Source organism: Gracilinanus agilis, chromosome 4 (assembly GCF_016433145.1).
Source record: "Gracilinanus agilis isolate LMUSP501 chromosome 4, AgileGrace, whole genome shotgun sequence".
NCBI lineage: Eukaryota > Metazoa > Chordata > Mammalia > Didelphimorphia > Didelphidae > Gracilinanus > Gracilinanus agilis.
This window is the reverse complement of record NC_058133.1, coordinates 41,882,002-41,902,384: the sequence shown is the minus strand read 5'-3', so window position 1 is coordinate 41,902,384 and position 20,383 is coordinate 41,882,002.

The window sequence follows — 20,383 nt, the reverse complement described above, 5'->3', positions numbered from 1 at the left end:
TCCAAAAGAAAGATCCTCAGGAAGCCCTCAGGACTGGATTTGAGCTGGGTTGTCCTCCTCCTTCCTCTTTCCAAGTCCCCCTCTGTAAGACTGCTCCTCTTCTCCTCCTCTGGGAAAATTCCCAGAATCCTCAATCTGGACTCAACTGTCAGCAATTGTCAGCAACTGCCTTCTCTGGCTCCTTTGGTCCCATCCCCCTTGCACAAATCCCATCCTTACATTATTCATCAATGTCTAGACGCTTATGGCTGATCTAATAGACAAATGTTTATGTTATTTTATGTTACTATACTACTATTTTTATGTTATTATCATGTTATTAATTTATGTTATTAAGGATGCACATTTTAATATCTTTTCCAAATCTCCTTTGATAGTATTAATACTTTCTTGGTTTATCTGCTAATGATCAAGGTCTTTAACTCAGTTTTCTTCCTCCTGAGATTTTTAATTATTTTAGCTTTCCCTCCTCTTATGTTCTTCTATTGTTTACTTTCTAACTCCTTCTCCTTTGGTTACAATTTCTAGGAGGGTTGGACTTTAAAGGTAGACTCTTTTACACTCTTTCCCACGAAGGGCAATTCATATTTCTTGCCTCAGTAATACCTTTAATGACTTCTGAGGGGTCAAAATTGACCCAATCCTGATGCCTCAGATTCAGTGGATTGCCAATATGCTCCACATGCTAACATTTAGCCTCAATTCTTTGTTTCTTAGTTCTCTGGCTAAACTCCATTGAGTACTATTTACCTGCTGTCCAAGCCGGAACAAGCTTTGGTTTTTTGGTTTTCTGAGGCACTGAGTTGGAGTAATACTAGAGCTGAGTTCTATTGCAAGCCCATCAGTTGTCCTGTATAGCCCAACCCTACCACGGTAGATAGTGGGGAAGGGGTTGCTGAGTGAGCATATTAGGGTTTAGGTGTTACCTGTCTCTGCTGTTAGTTCATAGAATTATTACCACATTAAGATTTTTAGTGTTCTAGACCATGGAGATAGCTAAAATTTATCTCTTATACATAATTCCTATTTTGGGGAGAATTGTAGTCATGAGGCTCAGAGAAAATTTCTGTTCTTAATCTTAAAGGTCATATGACCTAGAAGTCCCCTGTATATAACTTTTACCAACATAATTGTTTATGTGCCATCATCTCCCATGTGATTATGTGAATTCCTTGGGAGCAAGGACTGTGCTTTTGTTTTTCCTTGGATCTTCTGCAACCAGTCAATCAATTATTCACTCAATAGGGATTTATTAAACACCAACTGTGTGCCATTCATTCTGCTAAGAACTGGGCATACAAATTAAGACAAAAGACAGTTCCTTCTTTTAAGGGCATCATAGTATATGTAAGATAGTGCCTGGCATATAATAATCATTTAACAAATGTTTGTTAACTGACTTTATCAATAAATTGGTATCTTTATTATTTATTTTTATTGTCTATTGAGATTTGTTTAGAGGTTTAAACGTTAGAATTTTTAATTTATATGAATAAAATATGAACCAAGAAAATATTTCTTTATACTATTTTATGAAAAGCATGGGTAACAATTTCTCTGTGTGTGCACATGAGGACAGGTATAAAAGAGTCAAGTGCCACTAAATAAGCTTTGACAACCACTGGTCTAACCTTACTCTATCACTTTGCTAATGAGGAAAGAGAAAGCAAGAGAAATGAAGTCACATGCTTAGGGTCACATAGGAAGTCACAGAATCATAATTTAAATGGGATTTAAACCAGGAGCAGTTAGAGAGAAAAAGAGTTTCTGAGCTACCTGCTCAGCATTCCACCGATGGTGTAAAGCTAAGGTATAGAGTTCTTGAGGACTGTCTGATGCAGGAATTAAGCAGTGTTCCCTGGTAACTGAATTGTATAAAATGACAGGACTGAACTAAGCAATAGCAACAATAATACTAGTTGATATTATAAAGTGCTATAGCTATAAAGCTTTGTACTAGGCACTGTGCTAAGTGCTTTACAAATTATTATTTTATTTGATACACATAACAATCTTACCAGGTAAATGCTATTATCTCCATTTTATAGATGAAAAAAAAAAAAACTAAGGCAAATAGAGGTTAAATGATTTGTCCAGCACCACACAGTTAGTGTCTAAGGTCAGGTTTGAACTCAGGTCTTCCTGACACCAAATGTGATGGTCTATCCACTGTGTGACCTAGCTGCCTGAGGTAGCCTCAGAAGTCCTTCCAGGTCTAGATCTATGATGATATGATTCTGTAGACTGGCATCTAGTTTCCCTAGGAAGGGTCATTAGCAACTGAGTTAACCTTCACAACTTAAGCCTTCTGCTAAGGCTCATGACACAGCTAAGACACAGGAAAGATGCTTGGTGACCATAAGCCAAGAACACACAAACTAGAGTCTTTTTAGTGTTATTCCATCCTTTTCAATTAAATGTCATGTATTAAGTGTCTTTTGTAAGTGGAGCACCGAGTGATGTAAACACAAAGCATTTCCTGCTCTCAGAGAGTTCATGTTCTACTGGAGAGATAACAACTTCCACCATTCTTCCACTTTTTGCTTCCTAACTTCCCATATTCCATACCTGCAGAAAACCTATAGACACCCAAATTATGTATTTTACATTTATATGTATATATATATATATATATATAATATAGACTACACATATGATGTGTATAATATATGCTACATGTGATATATCTGGTATACTACATATAAGACAAGTGTTATATACTACATATATGATATGTGTTATACTACTAGTATGATATATACACACAATTCACTATATATATATGATTTCTACACTTGTGATATAGAGTATATACTTCATATATTTCATACATGGCAAATATTACATATAATATATGGGTTTATATATTTTATAAAATATATGGCATGTATTATATATTATAATATAATATATTACACAAATGATATATAAATATACACAGATAGTAAATACATATATTCAGCAAACCTGAAAATATATGTGATATATATGTGTATATATTAATATGTATGGACACATACACATATTATTTATGCACGTATACATGTGCTCACATATATACATACGCATGTATATAAGTAAATATATATGATACATTTATATAACATCTATAACACTAATTAATTAATTGGTTGATTGAAAATTTTCTCTCTGTGCATGAAATTTTAGTATACATAGTGGCCACATCCCAGTAAAACCATTTTGTTCTTGGCAGATGAACTAAACCAGATTGGGAGTAACAGGCAGGGCTCAAGAATGTGAAGATATATACCATTGACTACATATATGATTGCCACACTTGTGATATAGTTTATTTCATATACTTCATACCCTGACAAAATGTGTGGATGATAACAATTTTTTTTTTCCCAATGGTTGTAAAGGTGTCACAAGCAGCACTACAGAGCAGTGAGAGTTTCATCAGATGTTGAAGAGGTCAAGGCAATCCACTGCATGCCAAGTTATCTTCAGTTGTCTTTGCTTTTTTCTTGTCACTGGATCTTAATGACTGGAAGAAAGAATGAGGCTGATGATTTTGTGCTTTTCTGTTTCTTTCAAATCCAATTCAACATACAAGTCAAGGGACCCCATGATATCATTAGTCCTTTTCAGAAAATGACACATATACATATATAACAACATATAAACATAAATATAAATGTATACACATCTATATCTATTTATCTATCTACCTACCTACCAGATTTTCTCATTCTGTTTCATACCTAATCTATTCCATTGATGACAATTTCTATTTTTTAACTAGTACCAAACTGTACTGCCTTGTTTTTTAGGTACTCTTCTATGTGTTCTTTAAGTACACCATCATATTATCTGCCACCAAATATAATTTTGTTTCTTCTTTATACTTATTCCCTTAATTTCTTTTTTCAATTCTTTTAATTTCTTATTGTTATAGCTAACATTTTTAGCAGTAAGTCAAATAGAAGTGGTGATAATATGTTTCTAATTTTATTAAAAAGGGTTTTAGTTTATTTCCATTGCATTCAATAGTAACACTTAGTTTTAGATATGTGCTATTTATCATTTTAAGAAAAGGTTCGCTTCTTCCTATGTTTCCTAGTGTTTTTATTTCATTATAAGAAAAAGGCTGCTGGATTTTGTCAAAAGCTTTTCCTACATTGGTTGAAGTAATCATATAGTTTTTCTTGATTTTATTACTTATATGATTAAGGTTATAGTTTTTCTAATATAAACCAATCATACATTTCTTATATAAATGCAACCTAATCATACTGTTTAATCTTTGTGATATGCCATTTTAGCCTCTGCTAATATTTCATTGAAAAATTTTTCTTCAACATTCATTAGAGATATTTGGTCTGTAGTTTTCTTTTTCTGTTTGGATGCTGACTGGTTTATGTCTTAAGACTACATTTTATCTTAGAAAGGATTTGGGAGGATTCTGTTCCTTTTTTGCTATTTTTGCAAATAGTTTATGTAGCATTATAATTAGTTATTCTTTAAATGCTTGATGTATTCATTTGTGAATCAATCGATATTTTAATTTTTCCTCTGAAAATTTATTTATGATTTCTCCAATTTCTCTGAGACTTGGATAGTTTAAATTTTCCATTATTCATTTTGTTGATTTAGATCAGTGATTCCCAAAGTGGATGCTACCGCCCCCTGGTGGGTGATACAGTGATCCAAGGGTGCAGTGATGGCCACAGGTTCATTTATCTTTCCTATTAATTGCTATTAAAATTTAAAAAATAATAATTTCCAGGGGGCTAAGTAATATTTTTTCTGGGAAAGGGGCAATAGGACAAAAAATTTTGGGAACCACTGATTTAGATGCTTGATATTTTTGCAAACATTCATTTATACCATTTAATTGTTAGTCTTATTGTCATATATTTGAGAAAAAGGTTTCTAATAAAATAATTATTTTGTTTATTTAATAATTTTAATTAAAATATAAATTAAATATATTTTCCCACTTGTTATGAAGTTTCCTTTTTATTTTGATACTGTTAACTTGATTCCTTCTTTTATCCTTTTAATCAAATTAGTCACTGGTTTGTTTTAAAAAGCTCATACTCTTTTTTTTTTTTTTTAATTTCAAACCCTTAACTTCTGTGTATTGACTTATAGGTGGAAGAGTGGTAAGGGTAGGCAATGGGGGTCAAGTGACTTACCCAGGGTCACACAGCTGGGAAGTGGCTGAGGCCAGATTTGAACCTGGGACCTCCCATCTCTAGGCCTAGCTCTCAATCCACTGAGCTACTGAGCTACCCAGCTGCCCCTTCATACTCTTACTTATTAGTTTAATGCTTCTTTTTTCTGTTTTTAGTTTCGTTAATCTTTTTTCTTGATTTTAGGGATTTTTATTTTGTAGATTAAGTATGTTTATTTTAATTAGTTGTTTTTCTAATTTTTTTTAGATGTATTCTCAGTGTATAGATCCATTCTTTCTCAAAGTATTTAGAAAACTACATTTTCCCTCAAGGACTGCTTTGGCTGAATCCCCAAATTTCTTGATATGTTACATCTTTCATACCATTTTCATTAGTGAAATGATGTCTTATCTAAGTTTTATTCTTTGACTCACCAGTTCTTTGGGATCAAGTTATTTAGTTTTCATTTTTTTAATACTTTTTTTTAGTGACACAATTTAATATAATTTTATAGCGATGTCTCTGCTACTCCCATCCATCCTCCATTCAGCCTGCAAAGTGATTTTCCTAAGTGCAGGTCAAATTATGTTCCCCCTACTCAACAAACTCCAATGACTTCCTATTATCTCCAGGGTCAAATATAAATTCTTCTATTTGATTTTCAATACCCTTCATAATCTGCCCCGTCTGACGTTGTTCAACTCTTCTTACATTTAATTCCCTTCAACCTTATCTCTGATATGGTTCCCTGGCCTCTATGGATATTTTCCCTCCTTGTATTCCTCCTCCCTCCATTGCCTAATCTATACTTGGAATCCTTTCTCCTCATCTCTGTCCCCTGATTCTTCTAGGATCTTCAGGTCCCAGTTAAAATTCTATCTCCAAGTGCCTTTCCTCTATTAATTATATCCAATCTATCCTTTCTATAATTTGTTCGTACATAGCTTTTGGTATATTGTTTCCAAAATTAGACTGTGAGCTCCTTGAGGGCAAGGAATATATTTTACCTTTCTTTGCGTCCATAGTGTTTATACAGTACCTGCTTCATGGTAAGTGCTTAATAACAAAGGAGATGCAAATAAATGATAGCATCAAAGTAATAGGAATGAAAAAGGAGATGTGCTGGTTACATGGTAAGACCGAAGAATGACCTATCAACAACTCATATGTTTTATTACTGTTCCTGTGTTGTCAAGAGAGAGTGATTTAGCCCTTACTCCACCCTAACACCCCTAAGTACACTTGATTGATATGGCAAACTTATGGGAGGATCTGGGTGAGAGTTAAAGAGTTTGTTTCTATAGGTTGTAATCTAGATGGTTGGAGAGATTCCTGATATCAATGAGGACAAAACCACTTGAGTATTTTTCAATTTCATAATGTTATTTTGAATAGAAAGTCTATTTTTAATTAAGTTTATTTATTTAATTAATTTAGAGTATTTTTCCATGGTTACATGATTCATGTTCTTTCCCTCCTCCCTCCCTTGGCTAACAAGCAATTCCACTGCGGTTTACATGTGTCATTGATCAAGACCTATTTCCATATTATTAATATTTGCATTAGGGTGATCATTTAGAGTCTATATCTCCAATCATATCCCTATTGAACCATGTGATCAAGCAGTTGTTAGAAAGTCTATTTTCTAAGGTCAACACCGTCTTCTTGCCTCAACCCCCTTCTCCATTAATTCCCTCTCTCTTTTGCTGTCACTTCAACACTTCATGGATATATTTTTCCCCCATAGGCTCAATGATGAATATATTTCATTGCATCACATCAAGGTTAGATCTTGTGGAGCTTCCCTTGTGATGTGCCTCCTGATGACATAAGTCCTTAGATAAAAACACTATCACTGTCACAATACAGTTTAGTCAAGGCATGAAAATGAGTCCATTTTCCAAGAGGATGGATTTATATAAGTACAGGTTCTGTTGTTTATTTATTCTCATTACTGTGTATTTTGATGTGTTGTGTTCAGAATTATGTGATAGAAAGTGGGTGATTGTGTCTTTCACGTAGTAGATATTAAAAAAATGCTGGATGAATGAATAAACATTTTTAATTGTCTGATTCAATTCCATATTGCTTTGTTATTGAAGTGTCCAATGAAGTCTTTCTCAATATAAAAACTCCACCAATGGTAAAGAGGTAAAGAATGTTCTCTCTTTCTGTCTCTCTCTGTCTCTCTCCTTTCATTTTCTCCTTTTCCCTGTCCCTCTTTCCTTCTCTCTCCCCTTCCTCCTTTCTTCCTTCTCTTTTCCTTCTCTCCTTTTTCTCTCCCTCTTTCCCTTCTTTCTTTCCATCTTCTCCATCCCTCCCTCTTTCTTTACCTTCCTCCCTCATGAGTGTTGGTGGCTCCCTCCCTCCTTTCTTGGTGTTTTCTGGACCACTTCTTCATACTTATCTTTGTCCTTTACATCATAGTCTTTTTTCCCCTTCTATCTTCAAATCAATCCTGTGTATTGGTTCCAAGGCAGAAGAATGATAAGGGCTAGTCAATGGAGGTTAAGTGAATTTCCCAAGATCACACAGTAGGAAGTGTCTGAGACCAGATTTGAACCCAAGACCTCTAATCTCTAGGCCTGGCTTTGAATCCACTGAGCCACCTAGGTGCCCTAATATCAGAGTCTTTTGATATGGGTTCAATTCCTTGAAATAAAGGATTAGGTTCTACTTTTTTCTTGTGTTAATAGAGAGGTAATGGTAAGCTAGACTTAAATAATACCTGTGATACTTGTTAGCTCTGACTCTGTACAAATCACTTAAATTCTCTGAGCTTCTGTTTCCTCAAATCTAAAATGAAGTATCTACCTGACAGGGTCATTGTGAGAATTACTTGAGATTAGTGCTTTCCAAACCTTAACATGCTATATATAAGTGAGGTGGTTAGGTGGAGAAGTGACTAGAGGCCTGGTCCTGGAGTTAGGAAGACCAGAATTCAAATTTAACCTCAGATCCTTCCTATCTGTGTGACCTTAGTCAATTCATAACCTCAATCAGCCTCAGTTTCCTGATCTGTAAAATGGAGATAATAATAGTGCCTACTTCCCAGATAGCTGTGAGCTTCAAATAACATTATAATTGTAAAATACTTCTTGTTGTTCATTCATGTCTGACTCTTCATGACTCGATTTGTTTTCTTGGCAAAGATTCTGGACTAGTTTGCCATTTTCTTCTCCAGTTTGTTTTACAGATGAGGAAACTGAGGCAAACAGGGTAAAGTGGTTGCCGAGGGTCACACAGCTAGTAGGTATCTGAGACCAGATTTGAACTCATGAAGATAAGTCTTCTTAACTTCAAGCCCAACACTTTAACCACTATTTCACCTAGCTGTCCCATAAAGCATTTAGCACATTGCTTTTTACATAGTAGGCATTCAATAAATACTTGTCCTATCATTGATGTTGTTAATGCACCCCCAACACTAAGATAAGATTGCCCATGAGGATAATAAATGTTTATTGAGAAATTGAATCATAAAAAAGCAAAAAAACCCAACAAATTTTATAGATGGAAGGTTGTTTAAGGATTATCTAGTTTAGTTTCTGAATTTTGTTGATGAGGAAACTGAGCCACAAGGATGTTAACAAAAGTTATTTCCCTAAAATACTTCCAAAAAGCAGCGTGCTCCTGTTTCTAGAAGTCCTGAAGTTTACCTTTGTTTTTGACTTGGCTTTGTACATTTTCTCTTTGCTTCTTCGAGAGCCTTGATTTATCAGGCCTGTCACTCTTTTTGGGAGGATTAGAGTAGTCTGACAGGATTTATTCTCTCCCAGCCATGGTAGTTACTACCTAGTACCCTGTTCTTGTCTAGGGTCTTTGCAAATGAACCTCTTTGATGACTTTCCAGGATTTTTTTTTTTCAAGTTGAGAAGTTAAGCCTATAGAACTAACCTTAAAAAAATGCTGTGATAAAATAACCATTTACACAAAGCAGCCCCTGAATCTGTGATTTTACAAATTTATTTCATCACCTAAGTTGGAGCTAAAAAATGCTTTGAAGTCCTAACAAAAGTTGGAGTTTGAATCCTCTAATGAAGCCTATAACTCAACTGGCAAAACATCAGTTGAAAAAAGGACTTAGGCTCCAGTTTTTTGTTTTTTTTTTTTTTTTTCACTTTCCACATACATGCATTTTATCTACTTTCCAGAATAGGGATGAAAAAGTGAATAGGATGCTTCTGGATTGGTTTGGGGTTCAAATCTATAGAGGAATTAAAAACCTTAAAGATAGGCTCACTTTGATTCTTTTGTTTAATTTGTTAATTTGTATAGTTTTGTGCATTTGGTGGTAGATTTTTTTTCTGTTTTCAGAGAGGACAAAATCTGGTTTGGGTCTTATAGGGAAGAATAATGAGAAATAATGAAAAATAATGTGGAAGTCCATGAATCCTATTTTTCCATATTGAAAATGTTTTTATTGTCACCTTTATTTTCTATTTCTCTTACTTCCAGTAACAGCACCTTGTAGAGGTCATTATTTACTCATCTTTATGCAGCATTTTCCTTGTTGTCTCCATGCTAAAAGTCCCCATTATCTAATAGTAGATCCTACACTACTAATATTTAGTAACTGTTATTAAATGAATGGACTAGTTAAATGACATAGTTTGCCTGGAGGGCATCCATTCCAAGGCTCCTTTGTCAGCTCTCACTACCACTAACAGGTTGGGGACTCAGAAGTAGATGACTACTTTCCCTCTGAGTATTCCAGGGATGACTATAAGGGGTTGGAGTTTCTATTACTGTTGTTTAGAAATCCCCAATCTTATGTGTTTCTCATCCACAATGAGTCACTAGATTTATTTAACATTTAGAAAGGGCTATATACTAAACCAACAGTTTGAATAATTGGTACAGGATTTTTTATATCATGGGTAGTCCGGGGAGCACTCTCCCACAAGTACACACAGTGTTCAGGGGAAAGAAAGTTCATGCTAGGAAAGCTCATGGGGCAAAAGGGAAACCCACAGCTCATGGTACTGGAAGTCTTTTTGTTCCTGTGGAGTCCTTATGAATCTCACCTTTGGTGTATCTTTCTTCTAGATTCCAAGGGTCAGTATAGTCTTGAAAGTCCTTGTCCTCAGTGAGTCTTGTTTGTTCACAGTGTGTCTCTTAGCTTGAATCCAGGCAATGCTATCAGACACTGCCCCTCCAAAAACATTACTATTGACCCCAATGGGAAATCTAAATCTTTTCATTTTTTTTTAAACCCTTAACTTTCGGTGTATTGTCTCATAGGTGGAAGAGTGGTAAGGGTGGGCAATGGGGGTCAAGTGACTTGCCCAGGGTCACACAGCTGGGATCTTTTCATTTTTTGATGTTTGTCAGCTCTTCTTCCAGTTAAGGGGTAAAGGAGAATTCAATATTACATTCAAAAGGTAATTCTCTCAACAGCCACTAGACTGTTTCTGGAATGCCTCTTTTAGAGTATCCATTCTAAATTGGCTCACTCCAATACACCCAGAACCAAAGGAAAGAGTGTCTGATCCTTTCAATCAATAGCAAAACATTTCCTATGCGGTACCAATTGATTCTATCCAATGAGAAATTGTTTTCCTCTTCCCAATTTGATTTCAAGACTTGTTTACACCTAATCTGTATCTTTGATTAAGTGATTTAAAACAGGTTTGGACTTTTCTTTCCACATAAATTGAGATGTAGATTTTTATGCCAGTACTTACATCTGTAAGATAGATGTGAGATTTATTTCCCCAAATCGATACTGAAAAAAAAAAAGATTCATATCTTTGAATAAGGGTCTAATTTAGACAAATGTTCAATAACCTAAAAAAAGAAGAAAATAATATCACAGGCTATTCTCCTTGCTCAAAATATATGTTGCCCTCTTCTTATAGAACTGTGCTGGTAAACCTATGGTATGTGTGCTGGAGGGAGCTGCTTCCCTCCTCTCTCCACCACCTGAGGACATTTCTCTCATCACCTGTCCCTCTGCCCAGGAACCCAAAGGGAGGACTTCTTTCCTCCCCTGTCCGGGGTAAGGAGGTGGTTCACCTGCAGTATGAGAGTTCCATTTTGGGCACTCAGTCTTTAAAAGTTTGGCCATCACTGTCCTAGAATCTCTTGCTTCCTCATGTACTATCAACTAAGGTTGCCTTTTGGGATAGTCCCCCTACTCAAATTATCATATGTTTATATATATTTTTGTTGTCTCTAATGAAAGATCCCAAGGTGAACCTTTCCTCAGGCCCCAATTTGCACAGTCATTACAATAAGCATTTACTAAGCACCTTCTTTGAGCCAGGGAGTTTACAATCAAATTGAGGAAGAAAAGTTGAAACCGAGGCAAGTTACTGATAAAAACTCTAGTTACTAGCAAAGTTGTGAGCTCTTTTATAAAGGAAAGTTTGGGGAGTTAGTATTCTATCCTCTAGTCCTCCAATTAGAGGGGAAAGGTAACTGGAGGTAAATTGAGAAGATCAGTGTCCTCTCCATTACTTCATTGTCATAGCACTGGGGCTTTGGTAATTCAAAGAAGTTATGGCATGCAGGGTAACCTGAAATGGACAGGTCATAGTGGAGAGTTCTGATGAAAAGTAATCTACTGGAGAAGGAAATGGCAAACTACTCAAGTATCTTCATTGTGTTAGTTAAAATCAATCACCTGGGGTTCTATTTGGAAGGATTGAACCTCAATATAGTGTTTGACAAACTTCTGTGACCTGTGGGGGTCCTTAAAACTACATTTCCCATGGTCCAACGGGTTTCATGGGTTTCCTGTTTTTGATTACGTATTCAAGGTGAGGGACGGTTTTAAGTAGGGGGATAGTGACTTGGGACTTCCTCTTTAGCTACCTGAGCTGGCGGAGAGAGGAAGGTAAATGGCAGAGGTGAGGTTGGAATAGGTTTCTTACAGGTGCATGGTCAGTTTATCTCTATCAGCATGGCTTTTATTAAAATACTATTCTTCCTTTTGATCTCGGCCCTCATCATTTTTAATCATAACATCATCAAGACAACTCTATGGACACTATTAAAAAAGATAAAATATATACCAGAAGATGAGCCCCTCAGGTCAGGTGTCCAACATACAATTAAGGAAGAATAGAAGATAACTCCAAGTAGCTCCAGTACTAATGGGTCAAAGTTGAAAAGAAATATAGCTGCAAATGTGGCTGCCAACAAAAGAAAAGTCCAATTTTGTAAGATCAATATTTCATAGGAACCTGGAATGTAAGATCTTAAACACTGACATCTTGGGTGTCAGTGAACTTAAATGGATGGGAATAGGTAGTGAAAAAGCATTACTTGGGACATAACCTCAAAAATAACAAAATGATAAGACAAAATAATATCTGTTCCAAACCAAGGCAAACCATTCAGAGTAATACAAATTAATACTCCTACCAGTGATCCTAAAGTTGATCAGTTAGTTCAGTGATTCCCAAAGTGAGCGCTACCACCCCCTGGTGGGTGCTGCATTGATCCAGGGGAGTGGTGATGGCCACAGGTGTATTTATCTTTACTATCAATTGCTATTAAAATTTTTAAAAAATTAATTTCCAGGGAGCTAAGTAATATTTTTTTTCTGGAAAGCGGGCAGTAGGCCAAAAAAATTTGGGAATCACTGAGTTAGTTTAATAAAGATCCTGGTGGTAAAGAATCATGAGTTCATGAAATGAGAACTATGGAGAGTTCTGGGGGTGGAGCCAAGATGGTGAAATAATCCAGAGCAACTCTGTGCCACCATGAGAATCTTCTCCAGCCAAGAATAAAATATCACCACAAAATGAATATAGGAGTGAAAGAACCAAGAAGGAGACAGAGTGAAACAACTTTCAAGAAAAGAAAAACCCAAAAGGAAGGTAAATAACATCTGGGGCTCTGGGGTGGGAGGAATGCAGAGCCAGCAGGAAGCTGTACCAAAGAGGTAAGAGCAAGCCAAGAGCAAGCCAACCCTTCCCCTGCCACCCACCCCACATTTCCTGTCCCAGGTTCAGAACCTATGCCCAATCAATCATCCAGATCCTGAAATACTGCCTGGACAAATGGAGGTACAAGTCAACCCATACCCCTTGAAATTTAAATTTGTGGAGAGGTCTAGAGCCCTGGTCCAGGGAATTCTGGGCTTGGGATAAGGACTTAGTTCACACTTTGGAGAGGCTGATAGTACTAAGTACAAAGTACTGATCTTTTTGTCTAAAGCTCAAGGCAGAGCTCCAAGATCAATTAAGTCTATACCTGATTGGATCAAGTACATAGTGAGACCAAGAACTTGAGCCTAAGCCTGGGGCTAGAATTTGACCTGACCTGACCTGATAAAGATCAGAGTGAGATAAAAAGCTTATATCTAACCCTGAGGCATGTCTTTAAGCTATAAGTATTTCAAGGGTCAATTGAATCAGCAGAGGGAGTGGGCTCTCAGAGCTCTCAGCCCTCAGACCATCACATCATTCCCCCCAAGCCTACCTATTATTAGATAGGAAAAAATGAGCAAACAACAACAACCAAAAGCACCTAACTCTAAAGAATTTTTATTTTTTATTCTTTTCTTATTTTTATGGAGACAAAGAGCAAGGTACAGACACAGAAGGGGACAGTGAAAATAAAGAAAACACAAACAAAGTCCAAAAGAAAAATATGGACTGGGCACCGATTCTGGAAGAACTAAAAAAAAAAAAAAGAAAAGAAAAGAAAAGAAAAGAAAAGAAAAGACTTCAAAAACCAATTAAGAGAGGCAGAGGAAAAGTGGGAAAAAGAAATGAAAATGATGCAAGGAGAAATGGGCCAATTGAAAAAGGAGAAGCAAAAACTGACAAAGGGAATCAGATCTTAAAAATTAGAATTGACCATCAAGATATAAGGACTATATTTTAAATTAAATTTTCTGCTATTTATTATTTTTCAATACAATTTTTGCTGCTAGGTATAAATGACTTATTGATCCTTTGTTATAATCCCCCAATTTACCAGAGGAACAATGCAAACAATTTGGTCTTACCATGGAATCTGGTAAAGGACCTCTCCCACCACTGCCAAAAGAGAATACTTATTCCCAATAATCCTACCTATATGGTGGGATCACCAAGTATGTAAACAAGAGGACCTAGATTCAAATCTCGTTTCAGAAACTTCCTAGCTATATGATCCAGTGCAAGTCACTTAGCTTGATTGCCTAACCCTTGCTGCTCTTATGCCTTAGAATTGGTACTGAGACAGAAGATAAGGGTTCAGAAGAGAAGGGGTGGCAAAAGCATTTTTTAGTTTGATTATGAATATAGTTTGTATTAAAATAAATGTTGGCTTTCTTAATTGATCTTAGAACTTGAAATAAATTACTCTCCTTAATGTTTAAGTTGATCAGTTCTATGAAAATTTATAACATCTTCTATAAATAACACCAAAAAAAATGTCACTTTCATCTAGGGAATTGGAATGCTAAAGTAGGAAATCAAAAGATAATTGTAAATAAGGATTAGTTAAAAAAATCCGGAAAGACATATAAACTGATGCAAAGTGAAGTTAGCAGAATCAGGAGAACACTGCATACAGTGAAGGACTAAATTATTATTAATAATTTAATGTTCCATGATAACTCCAAGGGAATCATGATGCCAAAGAACGAATGTGGTAGTCTGACTAAAGATTAAAACATGTTATTTTTAATTTTACTTCCTCCTTATTTATATATAATATGTGTTTTCTTTCATGGCAAGAGGAAAATGGAAATATGTATTGTAAGATAGCACAGGTATAATCTATATCAATCTATTTACTGCCTCAAGGAGAGGTTAGGGGAAAGAGGGAGGGAGAGAATCTAAATCACAAAATGCCAAATAATAATCTTCAAAAATATTTCTATATATAATTTTAAGAAATTAAAAATCTAAAATTTCAAAAAAGAATTAATTGGAATAACAGAAAAGTTTGGCCTTGGAGTACAAAATGAAGCAGGGCAAAGTCTAGTAGAGTTTCTTGCTGGTTATGGCAAACACCTGTTTTGAACAAATAAAAAGGCAACTTTACTTACAGATATCACTACATGTTTAATATCTAACTCAGATTGATTATTGTTATATTGAACCTCTGGGAGCTTGAAGATCACATTGATTGACAAATAAGTCAGTTGGATGGAATGTTCCCAGGGAGTCATGCGAGAGGCAGGAGGAGGGCAGTTAAGAATCCTGAAAGGGTTCTGGGTCTTTGACCTGTGCTGAGGCTGGAGATTGGTAGATCCTGGTCTTGGAGTGAGAGGGTGCAAACATCTCTCTCTGCAAACTCTTCCTGTACTTGAGGTACCGTGCCAACCTGTACCTGACCACCACCTTGGTGTCTACTGCCCCTAGATATTAGGAATTACATCATTTAGATATCTAGGTTTCCCAGGGCCTGGGAGGGATCTGGGAAGTGGGCAGGAGACGAAGAAGAGGGTGGAAAAGGGTGGAAATAACTCAATTGTAAGGCTGAAGATCTATTGAAGAAGAAGTCAAAATATCCCAGCAGTTTACCTACCCTGGTTTAGTCCTGGCCAGGCTGAACCAGAGGGAAGCTACATTGATTCTTCATCTACCAGCAGTTGAGATTTCATTAGCAACCAGTAGAATAGGGTCTCCTATACCACAGTCCTTTACCCTTATCCTTTTTGTTAATATAAAGTTTAAAGTACTTTCCTAAAGCAGTGTCAAACTTGTTTTGGGAAGGGAGAAATCACAGTCAGAATACAAGGCGTTATCTTAACTAAAGAGCTCAAATCAATATATCAATTAACCCCAGGTGGGTCCTGAAGGGATATACATCTTAGACCTGAAGGATCCTGCCTGGGCAACTGTTATAAGGGAGAAGGGTCATCTTATTCTCTCTGTACATCAATTTACAATCTCAAACATATCGAGAGACTCCCAATAATTATAAAATTATATATTTTGCAGCCAGAGATGGAGAAGCAATACAGTCACTTAAAAAAGGACTTGAAGCAGAACGTGGTTTAGAACATGAGTTTCTGTTTGCAAAATTTGGACTCAAATTGAAGAAAGGAGGGTAAAACATTAGACTCTATAGGTATGATCTAGGTAACAGCCTTTATAAATATCAAATAGAAATGATGATTACATTTAAGGGATTGGATCTCGTAGACAGAATGCTGAAAACTGTAGACATATTTGTAATATTGTATAGGAGTTAGCAACAAAAAACATTCTAATGAAAAGAAAAGGCAAGAAAGTAAAATAACTATCTAACAAGGCTTTAAAAATAGTTGAAGAAAAAAGGAAAGTGAAAGATAAGGGTCAGAAGGGAAAGATATACCCAACTGAATGCAGAATTCTAAAGAATATCAAGGAGAGATGAGGTTTTCTTAAATGAGCAATGTAAAGAAATGGAAGAAAACAGAATGGGAAAGAAAGATCTCTCCAAGAAAATTAGATATGAAGGGATTTTTTAGTGCAAAAATGGGCATGATAAAAGACAAAAATGACAGTGAATTAATAGAAGCAGAAAAATTAAGAAAAGATAATAAAAATACAAAGAAAAACTATAAAAGAAAGCTCTTAATATCAGCAATAACCATGATGACATGGTTACTGAACTGGAGCCAGATCCAGAAAAATGGAATCAAGTGGGTATTAGGAAGCATTGCTTACAATAGAGTTGGTGGAGTGGAGAGAATTCCAGTTGTGCTATTGAAAATCCTAAAAGATGATGCTGTTAAAGTGTCTCACTTAATAGATCAACACATTTTGGAAAACTTAACTATGGCCACTGAATTGAAAAAGAATGTTTCATGCTCCAATCACAAAGAAGGTAATGTCAGAGAACATTCAAATTACTGAGCAATTGTGCTCCTTTCACATGCTAGCAAGGTTATACTTAAGATTCTGAAAGCTAGGCTTCAGCAATATGTGAACTAAGAATTACAAGAAAAGTAGACTTGTTTTTGAAGAGGCAAAGGAATTAGAAACCAAATTGCCAATGTTTGCTGGATTGGGAAAAAATAAGGGATTTTCAGAAAAATTACTGTGTGGATCACAAAGAACCGTGTTTGTCAAAACTAAATTAATATTGGTTAAAAATTGTTTGGTCAGTAGAGCAGTGAGGAACATACTATATAAAAATAAAATAATATAATAGCTATTGCTTGATAAAGTCAAGGATCTCAGATACTAGAATAGGAATAAAATTGCTTGGAAAATTGGAAATCAATCTGGCATAAATTAGGTGTAGGCCAACATTTAATAGACCATATGACAATAAGCTCACATTAAAAGTAATTGAGATGAGCAAGGAAGCAATACCTTTCACAAGTATGGAGAAAGACTTCCTCACAAAACATAGATGACATCACAAAATGGACAACTAAAAAATGAATGCAGTAAAAAAGGAAAAATCAATTTGGCAGCAATTTTCTTGGATAAGGATTTGATATGAAATTATATAATATATGGAACAGTTTCAAATATATAAGAATTACAGCCATTACCCAACATGATTTAATGATCACAGTATTTGAACATATTACTCAAAGAAAAATACAAGCCATCAATAGACATATAAAACATTCCTAATCACTAGTAATTGGAGAAATGAAAATTAAAATGATCTTTAAGTTCTACCTTAAACCAATCAGATTTCCAAAGATGACAACAATGGTAAAATGGAATTGTTGGAAGGGCTATGAGACACACTAAGACTTTTATGAACTGATGCAGAATGAGGTGAACGGAACCAGCAGAACAATTTGTATAATAACAACCACATTGTAAAGCAAATGAATTTTGGAACAATTATGGTCTCTAATCAACGCAAGAACTAGTCACAGTTCTAGAGGAAAGATGTTGAAGCATACTACTTGCCTTGATGGAGGAGTGAGATATACATTTTTAGTCATGACATGTATAAATTTGAGAATGATGAAAACTAGAACTATTCATTTACAAATCTATGTAAAAATATTAAGTGAAATGATAGCAAAAAATTCCAAAACAATGAACTAATAAAAACTACATTCTGTGACTAGGTTGGATTTATACAGAATGTGGTTTGGATCAATAGAAGGAAAATCACAAATGAAATAAATTATTCTAATCAGCTAATAATTAGTCAACAAGCTCTTATTAAGGGCCAAATAAGGGTAAGGCAATTTACAAAGTCATACACAAAACAACAACAAAAAAAGACACACACAAACAACAACAAAAACCAACAGTTTCTGCTCTCAAGGAGGATACATTTTAATGAGGGAGAGAACATATGAATTATTTGGTACATTCAAGATATATAAAGATTAGATGGTAGGAAATTTCAGAAGAGAAGACATTACTAGCTAAGGGAAATGGGGAATACCTCTTAAAGAAGGCAAGATTTTAGCTGAATCTTGAAATAAATCAGAAAGAAGAGAATATTCCATACATGGGGAAGGGTGTGCAGCAGGGATTATAGCTACGTGGAGGCAGGAGATGATAATTGAATGCATGAGAGCTGATAAGATCATTAAGTCAGATAGTATAGAGTGAAAAAAGAAAGGGGCCCAGGGCAGACACTTGGGGAAAACCCACAGTTAGAAGATATGACATGAAATATGAACCAGCAAAGGAGGCTAAAAATGAGCTGTGAGACAGATAGCAAGAGAACCAGTAGAGACCAATGTCAAAAAACATAGAAAAGAAAATATCCAGAAGGAGATGATCAACAATGTCAAATGCTGAAGAGAGATCAAAGAGGATCAGGGCTCAGAAAAGGCCATTAGATTTGGCAAATAAAACATCATTGGTAACTTTGAAGAGGGTAGTTTTATTTGTCTGTTGAGGCTGGAAATCAAACTTCTAAACAAAGATTTAGAAAAAAATGAGAGGAAAGGAAATAGAGTAATGGATTGTCTATGATTTTCTAAAGGAGTTTAGCCAAGAGGGAGAATAGAGATATAGGATGACAACTCATGAGGATGATCAGATAAAAAATAATAAAAACAACAGATAATATTAATATATGGTGAAAAAGCATCTGACAAAAGCTGATTTCTGCTCAGAACACTAGAGGTATGGGAATAAGTGGACATTTCATGAATGTGGTCAGTACTAACTTCAGCAAAGTTGTAGGATAGAAAGTAAACTCACACAAATCATTAGCATTTTTGTATATTGCCAACAAAACCCAGCAGAAATTGATAGAAGAAATTCTATTTAAAATAACTACAGAATGTACGAAATATTTGCGAGACTCCTACAACACACAAAAGAACTCCATGAATTCAATTACAAAACATTCTTTTCAGAAATATGGGCTAAACAATTAGAGAATTATTAATTTATCATCAGTAGGTTATGTCAATGCAATAAAAATGATAATAATATCCAAATTAAGTTACTTTTTCAGGGCCATACCAATCAAACCACCAAAAGATTACTTTATGAAGCTAGGAAAAAAATTATGATACTCATCTGAAGGAAGAAAAGGTTAAGAATCTCAAGGGAAATAATGGGGAAAAATGTGAAAAAACAGGTGTAGTAGTACCATATTTTAATCTCTACTACAAAGTGCTGATCATTAAAAAAAAAAAACTCTTTAAAAATAGAGTCTGAGCAGTAGAACAGATTAGATACACAACATAAAATAGAATAGATTTGAATGAACCTGAATACCTCATCTAGTGGGGTAATGATTCACTATTCAGCAGAAACTTCTAGAAAAAACTAGAAAGAAGTCTGTAAGAAATAAAATGTAAACCAACATCTCACACCATATACCAAGAAAACTCCAAATGGGTACATGACTGAGGTATGAGAGACCTCATCACAAACAAATTAGAGGAGAAAGGAAGAAGATACTTTTGAATACAGCAAGGTAGGTGACTTAGTAGATTGAGAGCCAGACCTAGAGATGACGTGTTCTAAGTTCAAATCTGGCCTCAGACACTTCCTTGCTGTGTCACCTGGGCAAGTCACTTAACCCCATTTGCTAGCCCTTAATGATCTTCTGCTTTGGAACTAATATACAGTATTGATTCTAAGATGGAAAGTAATTTTTAAAAAAAAGAGAATTAAGGAATAGAGGAGGTTACAGATGATAAAATGGTTAATTTAGATTATCTAAAATTGAAAAATATATTCATAAACAAAAGCAATGTGATTAAATTAGGAAAGAAACTGGGAAAAATCATTTAACTAAATTTCTCTGATAAAAGTCTTATATTTACAGCAAATAAAGATTATTTCAAATGTTAAGAGAATCATTCCCCAATAGGTAAGGATATGAATAGCCAGTTTTGAAAGTTATCAACAATCATA